At 33.7% G+C, this 25,579-nt stretch overlaps 1 protein-coding gene across 1 annotated transcript in view; it reads right to left on the reverse strand.

The window, feature by feature from the left end:
* The window catches only part of LOC111045887 (tyrosine-protein phosphatase corkscrew), a 159,987-nt gene that overhangs the window by 123,989 nt on the left and 10,419 nt on the right, over window positions 1-25,579 (reverse strand). The window lies entirely within an intron of this gene.

Raw genomic sequence — 25,579 nt, forward strand, 5'->3', positions numbered from 1 at the left:
ATTATTCGATTGCACTAGGTCTCATCCCTGTGAAAACTCGCTGAAGGACATTAAAAGGATAATTATTATTCATCCTCGGAAAAACAGCTGATAATAATTATTTCGTCGTCTGTTGGTGATGGAAGTGAGTGAGCGAGTTCATGTGTGTAGGACAGTGGGACTGTGTCAAAATTATGACTCAGCTGTTGAACTTTTGTAATAATTTAATCAGGTACTTAGTGCCGGTTGCAAAAAACCGGGTTATTTTTAATCCTGATTAATTCCGGTAGATCCATCTTTTTGAAAAGGTCTTCTCTGATTTGGTTCACGTGAAATTAATCAGGATTAAAATTTAACCGGCTTTTGTGTAACCGGGCCTTTGTGAGGGAAATTTTTGAATTCTTCTGGGAATCAATCTCCATTTACTGTGATTAGATAGAACATTTTCTGTATGAATGTTATTATAATTTCTTCTTCCGTTATAATTTTTTTATGCTTTTGTACTCTAGAGCGAAGATCGGTCCCCGATATTTCAGTATACATCTTAACTATGATGATAAACATAATGAATAAAGAAATCTGATCTAATCTAATCTAATCTATTTCTCTGCGCCGTAAATTCCTCCAAGTCTGAAGTAATTTTGTACGAAGTATAGATTAAGATGACTATAGTAAAATCGGAGTGGGAGTACATATTAAGATAGCTATAGTTAAATCGTCTCAAATCTAAAGTCAGTCGTTTGATGCAAAAACTAATAGATGTTATGCCTCATTTACAGAATAATCTAGGACTTCAGTGCTGGAAACTTGAAAAATTCTAAGCATTCACGTCAAAGGGAAACGTGGATATTGACATGTCTACCAGTGTAGGTACACACTTCGCATGCAAGATCAGCTGTTTCCGACCTAGCATCCGTTGTGGCAAGAGGGATATCTCCTCTGATTCAAGTTTCAACTCATGCATTCATTAAGTGCAGAAATTAATAGCTGATTAACATATCCGATGTCGTTGACATCGAAAGCTGTCTGGACAGCAGAGGACATCCGGACTACGGAGCCCCGGACAAAACGGAAACTTGAATAAGATTTTCAAGATATATTTTTAAAAAATCAAGACAATTATCAATATTCAATAATATATAAATAAGCATTTGATATATTTCTTGAATAATCAAGTAAATTACAAAGATTCAATAATATGTGAATGAAATTGAGATTGAAATTGATATTTTATTCACAACACTGACATATTTTACAAATATTTTTACAATGCAATCATTATAAAGAAACAGTACCATGATGGAAAAAAAGAAAAAAACTTCAGTAGCTTAACAGCTGTGATTGAAGTTCTACACTATTGTTATTGTACATTATAATATGAACGAGACAGTCATTTGATTTTGGTAACTAAAATAAAAAAAAAAAGTTTTTTTGCAATTTCACACAAACCGAATTAGAGCAATAGAAAAAACAGTCATCTAATTAAGGATACTGAAAAAACCTAACACAACTTCAAGTAAAATAAGAAATTATCATTCAAAGTTTATTTATGAAAAAATGATTTTTGGAATCAGCAATATCTGTTTAACTAACAATATCGGGGACCTAACTTAGCTCTGGGGTACAAAAGCATAAAAAATGTATAACGGAAGAAATTATAATAACATTCATACAGAAAGTATGTGCCCAGTTGCACAAAATCCGGTTAAATTTTAATCCTGATTAACTTCACGTGAACCAAATCAGAGAAGACCATTTGAAAAAGATGGATCTACTTGAATTAATCAGGATTAAAAATAACCCGACTTCTTTGCAACCGGCACTAAGTACCTGATTGAATGATTACAAAAGTTCAACAGCTGATTCATAATTTTGATACAGTCCCACACACATGAACTCGCTCACTCACTTCCATCACCAACAGCCGACGAAATAATTATTATCAGCTGTTTTCCCAAGGATGAATAATAATTATCCTTTTAATGTCCTTCAGCGAGTTTTCACAGGGATGAGACCTAGTGCAATCGAATCATTATATTATAAACCAACAAACTATGTTCTGAATTTAGTGAGAATCGTTAGAGCCGTTTTCGAGATCCGGTGAAATACAAACACCTAAACATCCAAACATCTAAACATAAAAACAGAAGTTGCTCGATTAGTAGTATAGGATTACTAATTTTTACATATTCGATCCATGAGAAAATATTTTAAATTATATAAAATATTTTACAATAATTATCCAATCCACAATTTCCCTCCCACCGGCGGAAAAGATTTATTATTTTGCTGGTGGTGCCTAAAGAATTCAGTTTACTGTATTTCATATTTTTATGACTAATTAAATTCTTTTCTGTGTTATTATTATTCTAGTTTGAGATGATTATGTACTTTTGTTGAACTTAGACAAGTGCATTTCAAATTTGTAATGTATGATTTTTTGAAGAATATATTTCAATTCCAAGATTAGTGAGTTTAGTATTCATCCACTCCAAAGGATAAGCTGAATCCGACTGAACCTTCAGATTACAGAGGAAATAGTTCACCTGATAAACTTACAATTTTTATTAGAATTAGTAGCACAAATAAAATTTTCACTGAAGAGATATTATTTGAAAGATAAAAAATCCAATAAGCGGACAATAATAGAATACATTGATAATAACAAAGAGGAAATATATTAATATTAATAATAATAATGCTGAAGTAAGACAACAGCAGAAAGAATCGTTAAACGATACTGATAAAGAGAGGAACAACACTTGAAGGAAAAGTCTTATCATCGCAGAGAGCTTTAACGCAGTTTTAGCTATAATATTAGCAATCTACTGGTAATTTACCATTATCTGTGCAGAATAATGGCTGCGAAAAACACATCAAACAGGAAAATACAGGCTCGATTACACTTTTAATTTTGAAATTTATAAAAGTTTGATACATCAAAAATGATGGAACACGTGTTTCAACCCGTGCTTGCTTCACAGATAGCTTGTAGCAATATTTCAAACAACACTGTAATATGAAATTGTCAATGCATTGGTTACAAATTCGTCAACTTGACATGCAGTAGTTGCTACAATAGATTCAAAATGACAACCGAGGATCACAGCACAAAAGTAGGCTGAACCAAATAATATTCATTTAATAAAATTAGTAGAATTGATGGTGATGTTGTGAAATCTCTCCATAATAAGAAAACAAGGATATTGTTAGTGAAATTTGACAATATCTTTGTTTTCTTATTATTAATATTCATTTATTGATTCAATTATAAACAACTCATAATGACTTTCTTTCTATCTGTCATTTAGCAACAGAATATGAATTCGTCATGTCGATCCATGTAGCTTATCAAGAAATGTGGGAGAAACGAAACTTCAGTAAATTCTAGTCAGATTAGCTGATTTTACTGTTTGATTTTCTTTGAGGGTTTAGAAATTTAGATTATTATCGATTCATTTTTTTAATAATCCATTAATTGATTTGAATGACTAAAACACAGATATTGAATAACAAATTCGCAATCTAAACTATTACAAATAATATGGATTTATAGTGAATTTAAGCTGCGTTTACAAGCTGCGTTTACACCAAAGTTATTAACAAAATGTTAATAACTTAATCCTTATAGATTCTACCAGATTGAACATAACGTATCATACACATGATGAACATATGTGTTTGTTAAGTTCCGTTCAATCTAATAGAATCTATAAGGATTAAGTTATTAACATTTTGTTAATAACTTTGGTGTAAACCCAGCTTGGTTATTTTGTTATATGATGATCAGTTATTCATAGCTAAGTGGGAATTCTAGAATAGAAAACTTCATGTTTACAAATATTGTATTTATTGCTCATTTATGAAATTGGACAAATTATAATTGAAAATGCAAATTACCTAAAAATTCGTATATCATCAATGCTTGGCTATCATATTATAATATCGCAATTAAAAAAAAACACTGTAACTAGGATTTTGTAACCATTTTTTTGTAGAATTATATAACCTAAATGAAAATATTTGAATATTTTACCTAAATATGTAAAGTTTATGTTGAATTCCACAATAATATTAAATTTATAGGTATTCAAAATATAAAATATTCATTTTCTTATGAAGTAGAATATTATAGTATCCTTTATTACCTTTTTGAAATGAATAAAATAATAGATTAATGCTGTTTGGTACACCTTTTTATTTTTTAAATTGAAAAAATATTTTTCAATATAATTGTTAAGTCATTATAAGAGTGAGAAAAAGTGGCAATTGAAATTGTTGAGTGGTCTAATAAGCGAGTTATGGGTTGTTGAAGTGCTAAACTCAGTTTTCTTTCCAGATCATAAACGGTTTCCAATTTTCCACTGGAGTTTTTTTTAATACATTCAGTATATCATAGGCTTTGTTCTAATATGTGTTTTATCGCGATTAATGCCTAAATAAAAAAGTTATAAAATTTACAAAAAATGTTACTTTTTTATTTATGAACGATATGGGGAATAAAATGTTTTAGTTTGGATACATTTTTTTAATTTTTGAGAGAAGTTCTAATATTATAGTCGAAACCGTTTACGATCTGGAAAGAAAACGGAATCTGGAAAGTTAGCACTTCAATGACCCATAACTCGCTAATTAGACCACTTAAAAATGTCAATTGCTACTTTTCTCACTCTTATAATGATCTTAACAATTATATTGAAAAAGATTATTCAATTTAAATAATAGAAAAAAGTGTACCGAACAGCCATCAGCTGCGCTTACACCAAAGTTATTAACAAAATGTTAATAACTTAATCCTTTTAGATTCTATTAGATTGAACATAGCTTATCATACACATGATGAACATAATATGTGTTTGTCTTGTTCCATTCAATCTGATAGAATCTATAAGGATTAAGTTATTAACATTTTTTTAACAGCTTTGGTGTGAACCGAGCTTTAAGAATGCTAATTATAACTTAAAATTATTAAAATTTACTTTTTTAAACCGGAAGATGGTGTGGATTACTGAAACTAGTTGTTATAATTTGTATTTTTATTCTATTATTTTATTAATTTCACAAAAAGGTACTAAAATTCTATTTTATAAATAAATATAAGTGTCCCTGAATTCATACATTTTAGAAGCTAAATATATTTATAGAATTTAAAATAATCAAATTAATTACTTAATAGAAGACCAGGTCCGGAAAGATATGAGGAGGATGTGTCTAAAAAGGAGGACGCGGGTGACCGAACTTTTGGAGAGGCTTAGTTGAGGAGGCTAAGTACCGACTGTATTAAATTCATGTATATTTTTCTTAATGAAGCAGATTGTTTCGAAAATATATAGGCTTGGGAATGGGAGAATTTGAAGTTTTTTGAAAAGGGGGCGACAACTTGTTCGAATTGATTCTCCCATCATCACTCTCAATGCCCACTTCTGCATTCTGAACACCTCAACTACGCAGCTTGAATTTCCCCAAAAAATGATGCCGTAGGTCAGGTGTGAGTGAAACAGTGCGAAATAAACACTTCTAAGAGCCCTGGAGTCCAATATAGCTTTCAAATTTCTCAGTACGAAAATTGCTGAGTTCAGTTTGTTTTTGAGGTATTCTTGGTGAGGTCTCCAAGAAAGGTCAGAGTCAATCACCACTCCAAGAACTTTTATATCGTTCACGGATTCTATTTTATAGTCTCTGATACTTAAATTATTTTCTCTGGTAGTTCGGAATGGAATTTCTTTAGTTTTGTTGGTATTTAACAACAACATGTTAGCAGATAGCCATTTTTCTAAATTAATAAGGGCAGTCTTACTCTCCAATTCCACATTGGACTGACTGCTGCTTTTCAGTAGAATACTCACATCGTCAGCATATAATACACTTTTAGCTGGTTCAAGGTATGATGGCAAGTCATTAATATATATAATAAAAAGCAGGGGACCCAGTACTGACCCCTGGGGAACCCCGCTTCTCGTCTTCATCCATTCTGAATGGTACTCATGGGTATGAGAGTCAATGACTACCTGCTGATACCTCTCGTTGAGGTAGGAAAAAAACCATCCGAACACGGCGCCATCGAATCCATACAATTGCAGCTTTTTTAACATGATCTCTACATTGATAAGGTCGAACGCCTTTGAGAGATCGGCTATCAAACCATTCACTTTGGATTTTTTATCAACAGATGATAATGCCTCATCTACAAAAGAGAAGAGAGCATCATTTGTGGAGTAGCCTGGCCGGAATCCAAATTGGTTAGAGGACAGTAAGTCTATTTGTTTGAAGTATTTTCTTAATCGTCTTAGCACGGCATATTCAAAGATTTTTAGAAATATAGGAGTATTAGCGATAGGTCTATGGTTTTCAGGAAGCTCTTGATTGCCTTTTTTGTAAACAGGAATTATTTTCGATAATTTCAGTTTAGATGGTACGTAACCCGCTTTCATGGAGCTATTGAATATAAATGTTAGTGGCTTGAGGATATGTTCTGCTGATTTTTTAACTAAGTAATTTGATAAGTTGTAACAGTCGTAGGATTTCTTGTTTTTTAGTGATTTGATTATTCCTCTAAGTTCTTCACAGCTCAATGTATCGAAATCTGTAAACTTTGTATTTCTTTGGTTACCGGCAATTTCAAATACTGATAGAAAATCATCCATGCCATTCTTTTCTAAGTGTGCATTCTGAATTTTAAGTGGTGTGTTTATGAAATAATTATTCAGGATATTGGCAGCTTCTCTTCCGGTTTTGATATTTCCTGTTTCATCAGCAATGCAAGTCTCTGAAGTTGAATTATTGTTCTTTGACGACTCGAATTTTACTAATTTCCAGATGGCTCTAGCTTGATTTGAGGATTTATTTATGAAGGCAGTGGCGGCCATTTTCTTAGCTGCTTTCAAAACTTTTCTGTATATGTTTCTGTAAATTTTGAAATAAGTTTCTAAGCTAACACATCTAAGTCCTGTTGTTGTGGTGATATAGGTCGCTGAGTCACTAAAGGAGGGATATTTTAAAAGTGTGCTCAGAGTTTTCATCCTCTCACTGGATATCCTTATGCCTGTTGTAATCCAAGAAAGCTGCTCTTTATTTCTTGCACCGCTTGCTGACTTCTCCGGAACCGAACTATTACAATGGTTAACATAAATTGTCATAAAATTATTAAACTTATCTTCAACGTTATTACAATGATAAACACTATGCCAATTCTCTTTCGATAGCCCATAGTTTAAAGCATCAATATTTGATGGATCAATGACACGAAAAATCTTTCTTCTTCCACTTTTAGATGTAATATTTTCATTAGAATTAGACTTTGATCGCTCTAAACTAAACTTGACACTACTTCCATGATGATCGGAGAAGGAACAGGGAATTAACTCACTGGAACACAGAGCAGGCGGGTAGTTAGATATTATATAGTCAATTTCAGTAGCTGTTGTTCTTGTTATGCGAGTTGGGCCATCTGTCACTTTGTTCAATTTAAACGTTGATAATAGATTTTTGAAAACTTTTTTGTTTCTGTCTTCTTTACAGAAATCTACATTAAAATCGCCGCAAAGACAAATTAATTTCCCTTTCTCTTTTAAGACTCTGGAAAGAACAGCCCTGAGTAGCTCAATAAATACATCGAAATCAGTATTTGGGGCTCTGTAGACGCTTAAGAATATTATTTTTTGAGACATCGTTTTCAATTTCAATTCTACAGCGGAGATTTCAAAATTACTTTCGACAGCTTGAGCAATTAAATCTTTTCTAATCTTAACATTTTTGATGGATTCATTGCTTACAAAAATACATGAACCTCCTCGAATTTTAATTTTTCTGCAGTACTGAGTAATGAGTCTGTAGCCAGGGAGTGATAATACGTTCAATTCGCTCTCAGTAAGCCAATGCTCGGTAAGACATAAGACGTCAATCTTAGATTTTCTACGAGAAAGTAGTATTTCTAAATCTAGCTTTGCATTCAAGAGGCCCTGGCAATTTACATGGAATACTTCACAACCTATAAAAAATCGCTATTGGACAATGCTGAAATATCTCTAGCTTCCGCCGTTTCTCCGCTACCTTCTGACGTTGAAGTGCCTGTTATATGCTCTTTGATCAGTTTCCTGAGTTTTATCTTCCCCCTGCTTTTATTAAAATGCAAACCGTGTCGAGTAAAGTCACTTATATCAAAATTTGAAAGCTCCAAAAGTTCTATCTCATCAATATTTGAGATCCGTTCTGACAGCCATGCATTCAGTTTTGCTACGTTTACGTTCATGAGCGGTCTGTCGTATCGGTATGGAACAGTCGCAATTGATACCTTTGTACGCCTTGCCGTTTCTAAGATTGGTTGAAGATCAAGTTCAGTGGGCTGTTGTGTGTGACTCACTATGTCATTTGTTCCAGCCAGTACGACCACCCTGTCATCGAAATTAAAATCTTTAGTGAAGTTGTCAATGTCATGGGTCACTGTTTTAAAATTTGCCCCTGATCTTGCAATTACGGTCACTTCAAAACCGTCTTTCTCAAATTCGCGATTTAAATCCCAACCAATATCTCGTCCGTGACTATCTGCTAACACTAACAATCTTTTCTTATGTTTCCGTTTTCGAGTTCTTACTGGTTTCATTTGACTTATATAACACGTCTTATTAGTCTCCGTTGTGAGGTCATTGAGGATGCCGAAGGAGTTTTTCACTGATATAATGGAAGGGTTTGATGCAACATTTGATATTGTAACACCTGGCGAATAAAAACACTTGAGATCCTGAAGCTCGTTTTCTATGCATTTTTTCTCACTATTCAGAGCAGAATTTTCGGCTTCTAAAACTTCAATGCTCACTTTCATTTGTTCCATAATATTTTTATATTCCGTTAATTTTTCGTCCGATTCAAGCTTGTGTTTTATAGCATCCTTCAACTGTTGTTCGATGGTGGCCATTTTATCAACCAAGTCAGTAATTTCTCTTCTTAGTGATACAACAGTTAAGTCAGGATCAATTAGTAAGTCGTTCGAGATGGAATTAGCTTGAGAGTTTAGACTTATTGGGGTACTACACGAGTTGGTTCGATCAAAGATTTCGGGAACAGCTGATATGGCTGTGATATCGGCTGTGACGTGAGTTGGGTTGATAGATTCGTCAAGTGCTGCATCGTTATCATGGGCCAAGCTAACCGTTCCATTCAACGATAATGAACTATTATCAGCAATCGAGCCATTAATGGCGTTCGGTGGATGACTATGTTTTAAGTTTGAACTGGACAAAAGAGAGCACGTAGAGTCAGTTTTCAATGAAATACTACAAGTCTTACTAAGACATCGCCAAAAATATTACCATCGGGTGAAGTCCTATCCTTTCTGAATTTATTGTTATCGAAGATAACTGCAGGATTTCCTCTACTTGTAGTGGTTTCTTTCAATTTCATTGTAATTCCTGTTTGAATTCTGATGCTAATCGGAATGTTATTTATCAGACAGCCAACAGTCACTTCATGCAATATGCCATTTACAATACTAAGCAAAAAAAAAAAAAACCGTATTAATCCAATCAATTTATCTAAACTATTAATTAATCGTATTAATCTATTTCATAACTTCGCAAAGCTATAATATAAAAGTTAAGATATAAGTGAAATGCACTAATTCAAAAGCTACGTTTTAGTAAAATTCGATAAGTTGGAAAAATAAATATATTTCAACTATATACTCGTAGTTACATTCAAACTATTTTATGATTAGACTTCATCAAGATTTTAGTTGAGGTGTAATACAGGCTTTGATTATACGTGAATTGAATAACTAATTTTCACCTCAAGCGTGACTGCCTTTATAGTGGTTAAATATTAACCGCATTAAACAGTTTTAAAAATGATCTGAAGAATGCAAATGAATATATTAACCTGTTTTGTCAAGGACTCCGTGAGCAATGCTATTTGTTTTTAAGAAAATTTTCTTCAACAGGGAAGGAAACACAAATGAGAGAGCAGAGCTGTATGTCGCCAAAACAGTGGAAGAAGAAGACAATACTGCATTAAAGCAAAATTAATTTTATTAATTTAGTGGACAGGATCAAACAGGCGAAAAAAGAGAAACGAAACGAATTTCTATCGGTCGTGCCCCGTCCAGTCCCGGGCCACGAGCGACTGTTGCGAGATGCAATGTTTACAAAACCTACAAAGCAGCTCGCCAATGAATAACCGTTTCGGCCTGTATAATTGAGCTATTTTACTCTACAACTAATTCCACTCCTAATGACTCGACACAGTGAAAGCATACGCACAGGAGTTCGCTCGACCTCAATTAAAATTCCCTATTTATTATTAGATTTTCTTATTTCAAGGCTATTTGATTAGGTTTACGTTATTTGAGATAATAAATTACGTTTACGTTAATAATTTAAGTTCAACTCAAATTTCAGGAAACAGACTTCTATTTAGGATATTTTTAACGAGAAAGAAATTCACGAATAATTATCAAATTGAGAAAGTTCACTGTAAATTATTTAATAGTATATGAATAGAATGGATTACATCTATTGTAATCGATTTATTGAGTTAGGAAATTTAGTTTAACTGTATTGAACCAACTTCAGGAAATCACTCGGTACTCTATTCAAACCATTTTTAACGAAAAAGAAATCAAGGTTAAAACGATTTAGAAAGAATTATTAAATTGAGAAAGTACTTTTATTTCAGCTAGTTTATCAACGAGAAAGAATTTAGATTACAACTATTTGAAACTGATTATTAAATTGAGAAAGTACTTTTATTTCAGCTACTTTATCAACGAGAAAGAATTTAGATTACAACTATTTAAAAATGATTATTAAATTGAGAAATTCTACTGAATTATTAATAGAATATAACTATTGTGATCGATTTATTAAATTAGTAAAATTAGTGAAACGAAAGTTTTTAGGTTAGTACTACAATTCTGTAACTACTGAATTAGCTGGCAGGCAAGAGTAAAACCGATAGGCTATCTTATCACCACAGCTCCCGAAAAACACGACCGTCCTCAATCACTGCTTCTCACCAACGCAGAGAACAAAAATCAACCCAATCATCACAGACGTATTATTCAACCGACCCAATCATACTCCATATTACGATTAAGGTGCATTCCTTTAACCCAAACACTATCAACATTCAAGGACTTGGATAATAATCTTCAACTGAAAACAAGTTTCACAAAAGTAGTTCGAAACAACGCAGTTTGAGATAAGCGTTGCATAATGGGCGGCTTCACGACAAACCGTCAGCATTTCTGATAAATAACAACGCAGCTTCCCATTCAACAGTAGCTGTCAGTTTGCAGTGAATCTCCATGAAGGCGTAGGCACTCAGGAAACGTTTAAATCAATCAAATTAAAGGAAGTGATATCATCGGTTAGCAAGTTGTGTTCCTTGTCAAGTATACACTAGATTGGGGATTTCTGAAGGAGGAATACGATCCATGTTTGCTGAGTGACTGATATTCTCGAGTGAAAATTGAATAGATATGATTGAATCACCTATAATTACAATGATATTGTTGGCTGTGAAGTGCAACATTCGAGCCCACAAGATATCGGTGTAAAAAAGGCTAATGGCTGTTGAGGTTGGTGTATCAAAAATGCTAACATCAAAAGCTAATCTCCTTCAAGACATACTGGCAACAGGACAGCCCAAGTTCAAAGCAGAGAAATTTCGAGAGACAATACTATGTTATTTTAGTTATTAATTGCATGCGTATTATTGCAAGCAATAAATTGTTCATTATTTCATTAATTTATTTATTTATTCACAATGGAGACAACGGGTTTCCCCAAATATGTCTCCTTAACAATAAAAATTGTACAAAAACAAATAAAAAAAAGAAAAATGATGATAAAAATAATTTATTTATTTTATTTATTTCTTATTTTACAAAGTCGACTTTCTAGAAGTCTTTTAAGCCTAGGTGATGATAATTGGATGAATGATAATACAATGAAGGTAGAGTTATGAATAAATAAAAGTTATAGGTTATGCTATCCACTTGAATTGATTTGATTTTTAATACGAACTTATGCAATAATTGACCGAGCAAAGTGAGGTCTAAGATTAAAGTCGACGGTTTGGCATTTCTCTTAATGTTTAAATGTTCGAATGTTTATATGTTGCACATTTACGGTGAAACGCGGTAATAGATTTTCATGAAATTTGACAGATATGTACCTTTTTAAATTGCGCGTCGACGAATATACAAGGTTTTTGGAAATTTTGCATCTCAAGGATAATATAAAAGGAAAAAGGAGCCTCCTTCATACGCCAATATTAGAGTAAAAATCAGACTATAGAATTATTCATCATAAATCAGCTGACAAGTGATTACACAGATGTGTGAAGAAGCCAGTCTATTACTGTATTTGTATAAGGTCTATAGTTTCAATCAAAGACCTTAATGAGGTATGCATCTTTAAGCTGGGTTTACACACAGCCTACTATAGATATTATCTAAAGTAAGCAATGGTTTACATCAAAGTTACTAACATAATGTTAATAACTCAATCCTTATAGATTATATTAGATTGAACGGAACTTGACAAACGCATTTATGATCATCATGTGTATGATAAGTTATATTCAATCTAATATAATCTATAAGGATTGAGTTATTAACATTTTGTTAATAACTTTGGTCTAATCGCAGCTTAAAGGTCATTGGTTCCAATATTTTGTTTTGCAGTCATGGTATTATTATGCGTGCCCATTATAGTATCAATATTCTCACCTTCCAAAAACCTAATTCAATAGGTGATTAGAAATAAACAAATGAACTAGGTAAATAATGCTGGAGAAATTATAACATTTTTGATTGTAAAAAATTAATTTTCATCAGATAGAAAGATTATCACGGAACTGGATGAATTATATCATATAGAATACAAATTCAAACGTGAACTGAGTTTGTTTACATTTAAAACAAGTGACATCAGGTACTTGTGGATGAGAATACTGCGTGAGGTCTACTGTTCACAGAACTACTAGTTACTTACTTTTACGTATCTTCTTATTTTATGTCAATACATAACCTATAAACTTGACTGTTGATAGGAAATGACATTAGGTAATACGGCGAGGCAGAACATACGAAAGGATCTCTCTGCCGATAAAAGCCATAAGAGTAAATAAATAAATAAATAAGTAATTGACATAACCAATAAACTTGAGTGTTGATAGGAAATGACATTGGGTAATACGGCAAGGCAGAACATCCGAAAGGATCTCTCTGCCGATAAAAGCCATAAGAATAAATAAATAAAACTATAATCATGACTGTGGAATGGGCTCCCTATGATCTACGATTATATTGGTTTCAAAATTGGCAAATGACGCTTGAAATTAAAGAATTAACAAATTTATTGCAATGACTTAAGCTGCGTTTACACCAAAGTTATTAACAAAATGTTAATACCGTAACTTAATCCTTATAGATTCTATTAGATTAAACATAGCTTATCATACACATGATGAACATATGTGTTTGTCAAGTTCCTTTCAAATTAATAGAATCTATAAGGATTAAGTTATTTAAATTTTTTTGATAACTTTGGTGTAAACGCAGCTTTAGGGCCGGGATTCAGCTAAGTCCTAGATTTTAAACAGCTGGAGTCAGAAAATTGGTTTTCCAAAACGGGGCGTAGTCGCAGTCATTGTCATAGTCACGTTTGAATTAAATTTCGAAAAACTAGAAAATTGAACACAAAATAAAATAAAGAGAAAATAGTGTAGATTTTCAGCTATTTTTAATTATTTAGAAATGTTCAATTTCGTCAAGGAAAAACGTTTCCAATTATAGACATGAGAAAATAAAAACTGCGACTACTGTTATAAAAACTGCGACTACGCCCCGTTTTGGAAAGCCAATTTTCTGACTCCAGCTGTTTAAAGTCTAGGACTTGGCTAACTCCCGAGCTCGGAAACCGACCCTTAATGTTTGAATGTTTATATGTTGCGCGTTTACGGCGAAACGCGGTAATAGAATTTCATGAAATTTGACAGGTATGTTCCTATTTTAATTGCGCGTCGACGTATAACAAGGTTTTTGGAAATTTTGCATTTCAAGGATAATATAAAAGGAAAAAGAAGCCTCCTTCATACGCCAATATTAGAGTAAAAATCAGATTATAGAGTTAATCATCATAAATCAGCTGACAAGTGATTACACAGATGTGTGGAGAAGCCAATCTATTGCTGTATTTACATAAGGTCTATAGTTTCAATCAGGTACTTGTGGATGAGAATACTGCGTGAAGTCTACTGTTCACAGAACTACTAGTTTAGGAATGTCTAATTTCTTCAAGGAAAAACGTTTCCAATTATAGAAATGAGAAAATAAAAACTGCGACTACTGTTATAGAAGCTGCAACTACGCCCCGTTTTGGAAAGCCAATCTTCTGACTCTAGCTATTTTAAAGTCTAGAGGTGCGTACAGATATACGCGCCGCGAACATGAGCAATTCACTTTTAATCAGCTGATGCCAAGCTTTTTATTTCTATATCTTACCGTTTCTGTAAAAATACAGATATAATCAGCTGATTATATGTGAATTGCTCATGTTCGCGGCGCGTATATCTGTACGCACCTTAAGACTTGGCTAAATCCCGAGCTCGGAAACCGGCCCTTAAAGTTGGGAATTTATTGGAATGACTTGGAATTGCGAATTTAGAGTTGGATATTATAAAATTTACCAATCAAAATATGTTAATTAAAAGCGTTACGTAGAAAATAAGTATTAGACTAGAATAGATTGAGTGCCTTTATTTTTCCCAAGTTAGGGCGCAGTCGGCCCTCTCTTAAACTCAACTCTCAGTACTGAGTGGATAAATACAGAAACACAACTTTGTGAGAATCAAAGCTCAAACACATAATTCAAGAGAGAACGTCTAGCATTGGAGCTATGCCAGAGATTGCTCTAACTCCTCTTCATTATTATGGATAGTGCTTGAGTAGTTGAAATTCTTCTGTTCACATGGCAATTAATTTCAGTTTCAAGGTCTGACATCCACACTGGTCCTATTGTGAAACAAGCTGATGCACTTTATTTACGTGTCGGTTTTATTATTTTGCTAAAATGTCTATGAGCTAAGTTTACAAGCAATGAAAAAAAATTGAATTTATTATTTGAATTTCACAAGTTTGAATGCAATATAAATGAAGTTGTCTTTATTTAACATTAAATTTCAATATCGGGGCACCGAGCTTCGCTCGTTATTTATTTATTGATAAACAGAATACAATTCTCTAAAATGATCGTGTTTATATTTCACAGCTGGCTATACGTCATCTTATGAATTTCGGGGATGCGATATTTTGATTTTTCACATACTCACTCACTCACTCACTCACTTTTTTACTATCCAAAGCTGTTTCAGCCAAGGATGAATTATCCTTTTAATGTTGTTCAGCGAGTTTTCCCAAGGATGAGACCTAGTGCAATCGAATCTTTATATCATAAACCTACTATGTTCCAAATTTCGTGAAAATCGTTAGAGCCGTTTTCGAGATCCGTTAAACATAAATAACCAGATATAAAGATAGTCACAAATAAAAATAGCCAGATATAAAAATAACCAGATACATAAATACAGAAATTGCTCGCTTAATATAATAGGATATCAGGGAACCGAGCTTCGCTCGTTATTTATTTATTGATAAACAGAACTCAATTCTTTAAAATGATTGGGGAAGGACTAACAGGCACAGCCCACGACTGCTTCTTCCCCGAATTTCGATTTATACACTATAAATATTCCAAAAAGTAGGTTATGTTCCATACACTTGAATTCAGGTCAAATTTTCAGTCCAAATATTTGAAAACATAGAAGTTCTCATTTAGATTGTTTACATACCAAATTGAACACTCACTAATCACTCAGAACTGTAAAATAATGATTAACTTTGAAGATTATTATATATACCATCTCATATCAGCAAATCAAATTATTTTGATCGAGTCAATTAAAATGTCTAGATTTCTCGCGAGATACGGTAAGCTAATTGATTACACAGCTGATCTCCCACACAGGCACACGCATCTTCTGTTATCGACAGACGACGAAATCATCATCTGTTTTTCCAAGGATGAATTATCCTTTTTATGTCCTTCAGCGAGTTTTCCCAGTGATGAGACCTAGTGCAATCGAATTTTTATATCATAAACCTACTATATTCCAAATTTCGTGAAAATCGTTAGTGCCGTTTTCGAGATCCGTTGAACATAAATAACCATATAACCAGATACAAAAATATAAACAGATATACAGAAATTGCTCGCTTAATTGACCGAGCGAAGTGAGGTCTAACATTCAATTCGACGGTTTGACATTTCTTTTAATGTTCAAATGTTTATAGGCTATGTTGCGCATTTACGGCGAAACGCGGTAATAGATTTTCATGTAATTTGACAGGTATGTTCCTTTTTAAATTGCGCGTCGACGTATATACAAGGTTTTTGGCAATTTTGCATCTCAAGAATAATATAAAAGGAAAAAGGAGCCTCCTTCATACGCCAATATTAGAGTAAAAATCAGACTATAGAATTATTCATCATAAATCAGCTGACAAGTGATTACACAGATGTGTGGAGAAACCAGTCTAAAGGTCATGTATACGCGCAGCGAACATGAGCAATTCACTTTTAATCAGCTTATTATATCTGTATTTTTACAGAAACGGTAAGATACAAATATAAAAAGCTTGGCATCAGCTGATTAAAAAGTGAATTGCTCATGTTCGCGGCGCGTAAATCTGTACGCACCTTATTACTGTATTTGTATTAAGATATATAGTTTCAATCAAAGACCTTAAAGAGGTATGCATCTTTAAGCTGGGTTTGCACCAAAGTTATTAACAAAATGTCATTAACTTAATCCTTATAGATTCTATTAGATTGAACGGAAGTTGACAAACACACATCTTCATCATGTGTATGATAAGTTATGTTCAATCTAATATAATCTATAAGGATTGAGTTATTAACATTATGTCAATAACTTTGGTCTAATCGCAGCTTTAGGTCTTTGGTTTCAATATTTTGTTTTGCAGTCATGGTATTATTATGGGTGCCCATTAGTATCAATATTGTCACATTCGAAAAACCTAATTTAATAGGTGATTAAAAATAAATAAATGAACTAAATAATGCTGGAGAAATTATAATATTTTTGATTGTAAAAAATTAATTTTCATCAGACAGAAAGATTATCACGGAACTGGATTAATTATATCATATGGAATACACATTCAAACGTGAACTGAGTTTGTTAACATTTAAAACAAGTGACATCAGGTAATTTTGGATGAGAATACTGCGTGAGGTCTATAATTCACAGAACTACTAGTGTAATAGGATAATATAAGAGAACGTTGAAAATTAAATTGAATGAAAGTTGAAGTGAGAAATGAAGATGAGAGTTATATTATAAGAAAGGTGATCTTGTATTCCACAATTAGAATGTTAAATTAATAATATGATGACAGTTATGTGGTAGCTAAAGCTCTACATAGAAGGCTACATGCATAGATGACTACATAAATGGCATACATGGCTACATAGATGCCAATAAATATGAAATACAAATAAGAATAATCAAACTAGGTACGGTTTTTCCAACATCTAAAGTGAATCTCACGAAAGATGACTATCGTTGACGTAGAAGTAACATAACTCTCAATATCAGAGAAATGTCAATGCTACTTTTTTCATATACATTACAACAAACAATGTATCCTATTATATTAAGCGAGCAATTTCTGTAATATATATATATATCTGGTTATTTATGTTTTACAGATCTCGAAAACGGCTTTAAACTATTTTTACGAAATTTGGAACATAGTAGGTTGATGATATAAAGATTCGATTGCACTAGGTCTCATTCTTTGGAAAACTCGCTGAACGACATTAAAAGGATAATTCATCCTTGGAAAACAGATGATAATTTCGTCGTCTCTCGATAACAGAAGATGCGTGTGCCTGTGTGGGAGAGAAACAGAATTATTTCCAGCTGTGTAATCATAATCAATCAGCGAGAAATTTTATCTAGCTAGACAATTTTTAATCGATTTGATCAACATAATCTGATTTGTTGATATGACATGATAATCCTCCTAAACTAGAGTATATCATAATTTTCAAAGTTCATCATTATTTGACAATTTCAAGTGATTAGTGAGTGTTATTTTGTTATTAAATTTTGTTTATGTATAATCTAAATTATAAATTGTTTGTTTTCAAATGTTTGAACAGAAAATTGAACCTGAATCCAAGTGTATGGAACATAACCTACTTTCTGGACTATTTATAGTCTATAAATCAAAATTCGGGTAAGAAACAGTGTTGGGCTGTGCCTGTTAGTACTTCCCCAATCATTTTAAAGAATTGTGTTCGGTTTATCAAAAGTCAATAAATAAATAACGAGCGAAGCTCGGTGCCCCAATATTAGGATAATAAAAGAGAACGTTGAAACTTAAATTGAATGAAAGTTGAAGTGAGAAATAAAGATAAGTTATATTATAAGAAAGTTGATCTTGTATTCCACAATTAGAAAGTTGAATTGATATGATGACAGTTCTGTGGTAGCTTAAGCTCTACATAGATGGCTACATGCATAGATGACTACATAGATGCCAATAAATATGAAATACAAATAAGAATAATTCACATAGGTAGGGTTTTTCCAACTTTCAAAGTGAATCCCACGAAAGATGACTATCGTTGACATAAAAGTAACAACTCTCAATATCAGAGAAATGTCAATGTTACTATTTTTTCAGATACATTACAACGGGAGTGTCTCGATTAGACCAGGTGTTCGATTATACCAGGTCCTATTCTACAATGAAGCTCCAAAACCTGGTAAAATCGAACTACTGGGCTAATCGAGATGGAATGATTTGATTAAGCCAGTAGTTCGATTGTACCATGTGGTATAAACGAAACCTGGTCTAATCGAGAGCCAGGACCTGGTGTAATTGAACTACTGGTCTAATCGAAGCATTCCGTCTCGATTAGCCCAGTAGTTCGATTATACCAGGTCGTCTAAACGATATCTGGTCTAATCAAAATATGGGCATGTCTCGATTGTATAAGCAAGTACAAAGAAAACTATCCATCTTGGAGAAAAAAGTCCCAGATACAAAATGAAGATTAGACCTTTATCTACAACTTCTTCGCTCTTAAAACTTTCCTACCGTAAAAATAAAAAACATTCTCCATTAGGATTTGTATTGGTGTCTCATCTCAGAATGTGTTTAAAGCATTGTCTGATAAAGTTCCTTATAAAAACTGAACAAAAGAACTAAATTCATGTTTTTTTGAATTGTTTGAATCACAAAATATCATTTGTTAAGTGAGCCAATTTTCAAAAATGTTCATGAATATTCAGATTTAGAAAAGGCATTGACAATAAAGATATACGCTTCAGCCGGACAGGCTCTATTTTTATGGTAGCGTAGCTACGGACTGTACTTATATATATATATATATATATATATATATATATATATATATACAACAACTCGTGCTTCTGCCATTACAGTATATATGAAGCCTGGTACAATAGAACTACTGGGCTAATCGAAACATTCCGTCTCGTTTAGCCACGTCTCGTTTATACCAGGTACTGTGTCATCTAAACGATATCTGGTCTAATCGAACTACTGGGTTAATCGAGACAGAATGCTTCGATTAACCCAGTAGTTCGATTATACCAGGTCCTGTGTCTCGATTAGACCAGGTATCGTTTAGATGACCTAGTATATAATATCGAACTACTGGGTTAATCGAGACAGAATGCTTCGATTAACCCAGTAGTTCGATTATACCAGGTCCTGTGTCTCGATTAGACCAGGTATCGTTTAGATGACCTAGTATATAATATCGAACTACTGGGTTAATCGAGACAGAATGCTTCGATTAACCCAGTAGTTCGATTATACCAGGTCCTGTGTCTCGATTAGACCAGGTATCGTTTAGATGACCTAGTATATAATATCGAACTACTGGGTTAATCGAGACAGAATGCTTCGATTAACCCAGTAGTTCGATTATACCAGGTCCTGTGTCTCGATTAGACCAGGTATCGTTTAGATGACCTAGTATATAATATCGAACTACTGGGTAATCGAGACAGAATGCTTCGATTAACCCAGTAGTTCGATTATACCAGGTCCTGTGTCTCGATTAGACCAGGTATCGTTTAGATGACCTAGTATATAATATCGAACTACTGGGTTAATCGAGACAGAATGCTTCGATTAATCCAGTAGTTCGATTATACCAGGTCCTGGTCTAATCGGGAAAGTCCGACCTGGGGTAATCGAACACCTGGACTAATCGAGCACCTGGGATAATCAAACACCTGGACTAATCGAAATACACCCATTACAACACACAATTTATGAGATAATACAATAGCAAGACTACCCAAAACAAGTATCTACTGTAGTGATAACTGTTTTCCAATATCACTAATTGAATAAGAAAGAGAAACCCCAGATACTCGAATGATGTGTTTTCTTATTAAAAGTGGCATTTGAGGAAGATTTTCTAAAAGTGGCATACGCATTCCAACTGGACCTACCTAAATAGCTCTACCCATTGAGAGGATCCAGAAATGAAAAGATGCAACTGAAAAAGAGTTTTGACCATGCAATATCCATCTACAGTATCGGACTGGATTGAATTGAAGTGAAATTTATAAAAAAAGTTATTTAGAACAAGTTTAGTTGGAATATAAAAAATCATAATAATAAATAAATAAAATAATAATAATTCACACAAATCCTGACAGCCTACGAATTTACTTCATGGAAATACATGTAAGATTTCTACGTGAAGACATAATGTATATCCATGTATATATTTATAGTTAGTGAGAGCCATTGTTATTTATTTATTTGTTGATATAATTACAAATCATATGAATATGATCGGGATAGAACAACAGGCATAGCCCAAAACTATCCTGTTCCCAAATTTTGTTTTCAAGGGTTAGTTATCTTCAAGCCTTTCCTTTCTGTGAAATTGACTACTAGTAGTTCTGTGAACAGTAGACCTCACACAGTATTCTCATCCAAAAGTACCTGATTGAAACTATAGACCTTATGGAAATACAGCAATATACTTGCTTCTCCTCACATCTGTGTTACCACTTGTCAGCTGATTTATAATGAATAATTCTATAGTCTGATTTCTACTCTAATATTGTCGTATGAAGGAGGCTCCTTTTTCTTTTTATATTATCCTTGAAATGCAAAATTTCGAAAAACCTTGTATATACGTCGACGCGCAATTAAAAAAGGAACATACCTGCCAAATTTCATGAAAATCTATTACCGCGTTTCGCCGTAAATGCGCAACATATAAACATTTAAACATTAAGAGAAATGCCAAACCGTCGACTTGAATCATAGACCTCACTTCGCTCGGTCAACAAGCTGTGTGGAAGATGATAATGAGATTTATGATTAGTTTGAAAGGACTATGCATTTCCAAATTACATATTACATCGATCAAATGACTTCGCGTGGTGACGAGGATCGAAAGTAGAGTGTACACTAGGTCGGTGGAGCGGCGCGGCGCGGAAAATTTTCGACCTCGAATTAAATACATTTGATCAAGTGTACCTCTGGTACATTAGGTCGGGAGCGTGGCACGGCGCGGATCTTGAAGTCTCTGCACTTTTCGGGGTCGGTAGAGCGACACGGCGCGGCACGACCTAGTGCACGGAGGGAAGGTTGAATTTTTCGCTCGGGTAACTTCGTGAGGGCTCGGCTGTTTCCGAGCACTACTTCAGTAAACAGCCTGCTTTTCTGTCGTCTTCCAGTTCTCATTCTAATCAATTACGTTAAGTAGGCCTAAATGGGATGTAGTCACATTTTCTCCTTTTTCCTTGATAGTTCCTCTTCCTCTGCTTGAACCACAACAGCCAAAAATAACATTTCTCCATCACTAACGTCTTGCCACTTTATCACAACCTCAAATTAGAACTGACCTCAATTAGACCTAACAACTCAACCTCTAACCTCAACAGCTATGTTTTACCTGAAATCGCAATTGACATGTCTACGTCACGACAGACTAATCCTACTATATGATGAGGCCTACTGTATGTATACCTACTGATGCCTACTGTATACCTTAAAAATTTTTATACATTTTCTTAAAAATATTATATACTAGTAGGTAACCCGTGCTTCGCAAGGGTCTATTTTAAAACTGCAAAATTGAAACTTGACGTAATACAAAATTCGAAATTAGAAAATATGCCTATAACCATCCTCGGTTAATGAAGAATCTTTATGCAAAATTTCAAATCAATCAGTCCAGTAGTTCAGACGTGATGATGTGTCAAACATAATTTTCCTACATCACGTACGTGTATGAGCCAGCTCTTTCCATTATTATAGTAAAGATGATAACCTCCTCATAAAAAACACACTTTGGGCTGCAACAATGTAGCCTATGGAACTTCATGTACGGTAGCATAGATGAATTTGAACATTAATTCTGAAAAATCTAGAAGGAAAATTGAAATTTGGGCTTCCAGGTGCACGAGATTGATATTTTTAGAATCTATGTTCAAAATTTGGAGATCTAAATCATTCCCGTTTTTCTGGTATGCAATCCACAAGTTGACATGTTTTGATGCGAACACACGAACAAACACAAGCCTACTCTCTCTTATTATATAGACAATTCAGGTCTCCACTTTCTCTGTTATTGATGAACTGCAAATTAGTGAGAAGTGTCTTGGAATATGCCTCAGTAATCTGGCAAAGAGAAAGGATCACTTCAACACAAAAAATCGAGGCTGTCCAAAGAAAATTTGTGAGTATGTTGTGTGGAAGGTGTTTCCCTCAATTCCAAGGACTGCAGTTCCAGTACTACCAGGAGGCCTGCCACTTGGCAAATTTAGGTGGGCCGTCCACTATAACCGATTTTTTCCGAACTAGCATCGGCCGAAAACTACCGAACTCGTCCAAACGATCCCCCAACAAAGAAAGCTATAAATGCTCGTCCATTGCAACAGGTGCATACGTCCGGCCGATCAAGTTTTCAATCCGAATTAAATGGGATTATCCGGCTCTATCCGGCCGTAGTCGAGCTGAGACAACATCATCCTAACCTCAAAATTGTTTCACAGTCTTGTCTATTTTTGTTTTTTGAACTTGTTCTGTTTTATAAAGTTTCAACTATGGACAATGAAAAGTTGATAAGTTTGGTTCAAGAGCATGTTCCATTGTGGGATATGCGAGACAAAAGATATCATTTTCGTGATGTTCAAAGGAATCTGTGAACAAAGATTGCTTAATAATGAATAACTAATTTAGTGGATATTTGTTGAAGGTAAGATTATTGTAATGAATAACTAATTTAGTGGACATTTGTTTATTAAATTTTAAAAATCTCAATATTTAATCATTGTTTATGAAAAATATTGGTGGCTATGATAGTAGTTAATTCAATAATTGACAAATATACTGACGTAAACGGTTACAATTGACGACCATATTCGGCCGAATTAACGGCCGGCAGATTCATCCGATCCAACGGCCGAACGGATCGGTTGAATACGGTTCCAGTGGACGGTTACCCTTTTGAGTCCTTGCAGTGGAGAAGGAGGAAAATTGTTGCAAAGTTTTTCCATAAATCTTTGCATAAGTTCAGGGACACTCTGTGTAGAGTGTTGGGATTATTGTACCGTCTCATGCGTTCAGGAGGCACAGACCCGTCAAGCCATGTATCAAAAGAGACGTCTCTCCTGTCGAAAGACGCACCGAGATCGCCAACATCATGTCCCCAGCTATTGACTTTTTACCACAAATTGACTCCACGAGGATGCTGAGTGCCCTTCGAGAAAGCTTCGACTAAATGTCAACTCAGCTACCATCCTGACGTGTGCAGCATACTAAGGCAATTTCTAGCTGTTCCGCTGCACTAGATAGCCTGACAACAAACTAATTGTTTATAATAAACTAGTAGTTCTGCGAACAGTAGACCTCGTTCATGAATACAACTTTCAATCTAATGAGAAGGGCCAGTACAGTAAGTACAGTAAGTGAAGATTTAGCCATGTAATCTATTATTTTCTCCATTGAAAGTGCTAGAGACACTGTTTGCAGGGACACCGGACTTATCAAGGAGGTACCTTTATATCGTCTCCATATTTACAATATAAACATATATTACAACTTTTCTAATAATTTAATTATAAGACATCGGTCAACTGACAGAAAAAATGGAATAATAATTATGCAGTAGGCAATTTAGATGATGAATCGTCTGACAGACGATGGGGAAATGAAAAATGATTCTAAATAAGATGAGTTTGTTGGTGCCAATGACATTAGGTTGCTAATGATGTTTTTCATGAAAAGTGGATTCAATGTTATGGCTTGTTATGCCTATGCAGAATGTTAATGCTCACAAATTGGTTTCCCATCTCATACCTAAAAGAAAACAAAAAGAAAAGACCTAAAAGAAAAGACTTGACACTGTAGAGCGACACAAAAATGCATACAATACAATAATTATTGTACCTGATAAACTGAAAATTCAGTTAAAAAATAACTAAAATAATAACTGATAGTTGTGGATAAAAGAAGTTGGAGATTAAAGAAGTTGGAGATTAAAGAAATGTTTATTATGTTAAATATTGTCTACAACTGGAATAGTTGTTGATTTATTAGTTGATTAATTTTATGATTATAAAAATTGTCCACAACTCAGCTTCGCTTCGGTCAATAAATTTTTGTACAGGTTTTTTGTGGGCGAAAACCCCCACCTCCTAACCTACCCTTTCAAACCCTTAAGGTTTCTTCATCTTCTAGGTCGTGTTTATATTTTGTAGTTTGGCTATACATCAGCTTGTGAATTTCGGGGATAAGATATTTTTATTCTCGTAGAACATGTGCTCGATCCAAGCATGTGTTCAGTGCATTTATATGAATGCAATGCATCGGATTTATCGGGATCGGTTTATTGGTTTATTGCAATGCATTGGTTGATCAATATTGTTTTATGGGTTAATCTGAAATTATAATAGTACTAGTAGATATGCCATCTTATTTATCTCTTTCCTGTATAGGGCTACTTGTAATATAAATATAAAGAAAATAAATAAAAATATCAGTACCCTTTTTTAAAATATGAGATTTTTATTTATTTTCTTTATATTTATAGTACTAGTAGTTCTGTGAACAGTAGACCTCACGAAGTATTTTCATCCACAAGTACCTGATTGAAACTATAGACCTTATACAAATACAGTAATAATAGACTGGCTTCTCCACACATCTGTGTAATCACTTGACAGCTGATTTAAGATGAATAATTCTATATCTGATTTTTACTCCAATATTGGCGTATGAAGGAGGCTCCTTTTTCCTTTTATATTATCCTTGAGATGCAAAATTTCCAAAAACCTTGTGTATACGTCGACGCGCAATTTAAAAAGGAACATACCTGTCAAATTTCATGAAAATCTATTACCGCGTTTCGCCGTAAATTCCCAATCATTTAAACATTAAGAGAAATGCCAAACCGTCGACTTGAATCTTAGACCTCACTTCTCTCGGTTAATAAAATACATGGGCGAT

This window comes from Nilaparvata lugens, chromosome 3 (genome assembly GCF_014356525.2).
Source record: "Nilaparvata lugens isolate BPH chromosome 3, ASM1435652v1, whole genome shotgun sequence".
NCBI lineage: Eukaryota > Metazoa > Arthropoda > Insecta > Hemiptera > Delphacidae > Nilaparvata > Nilaparvata lugens.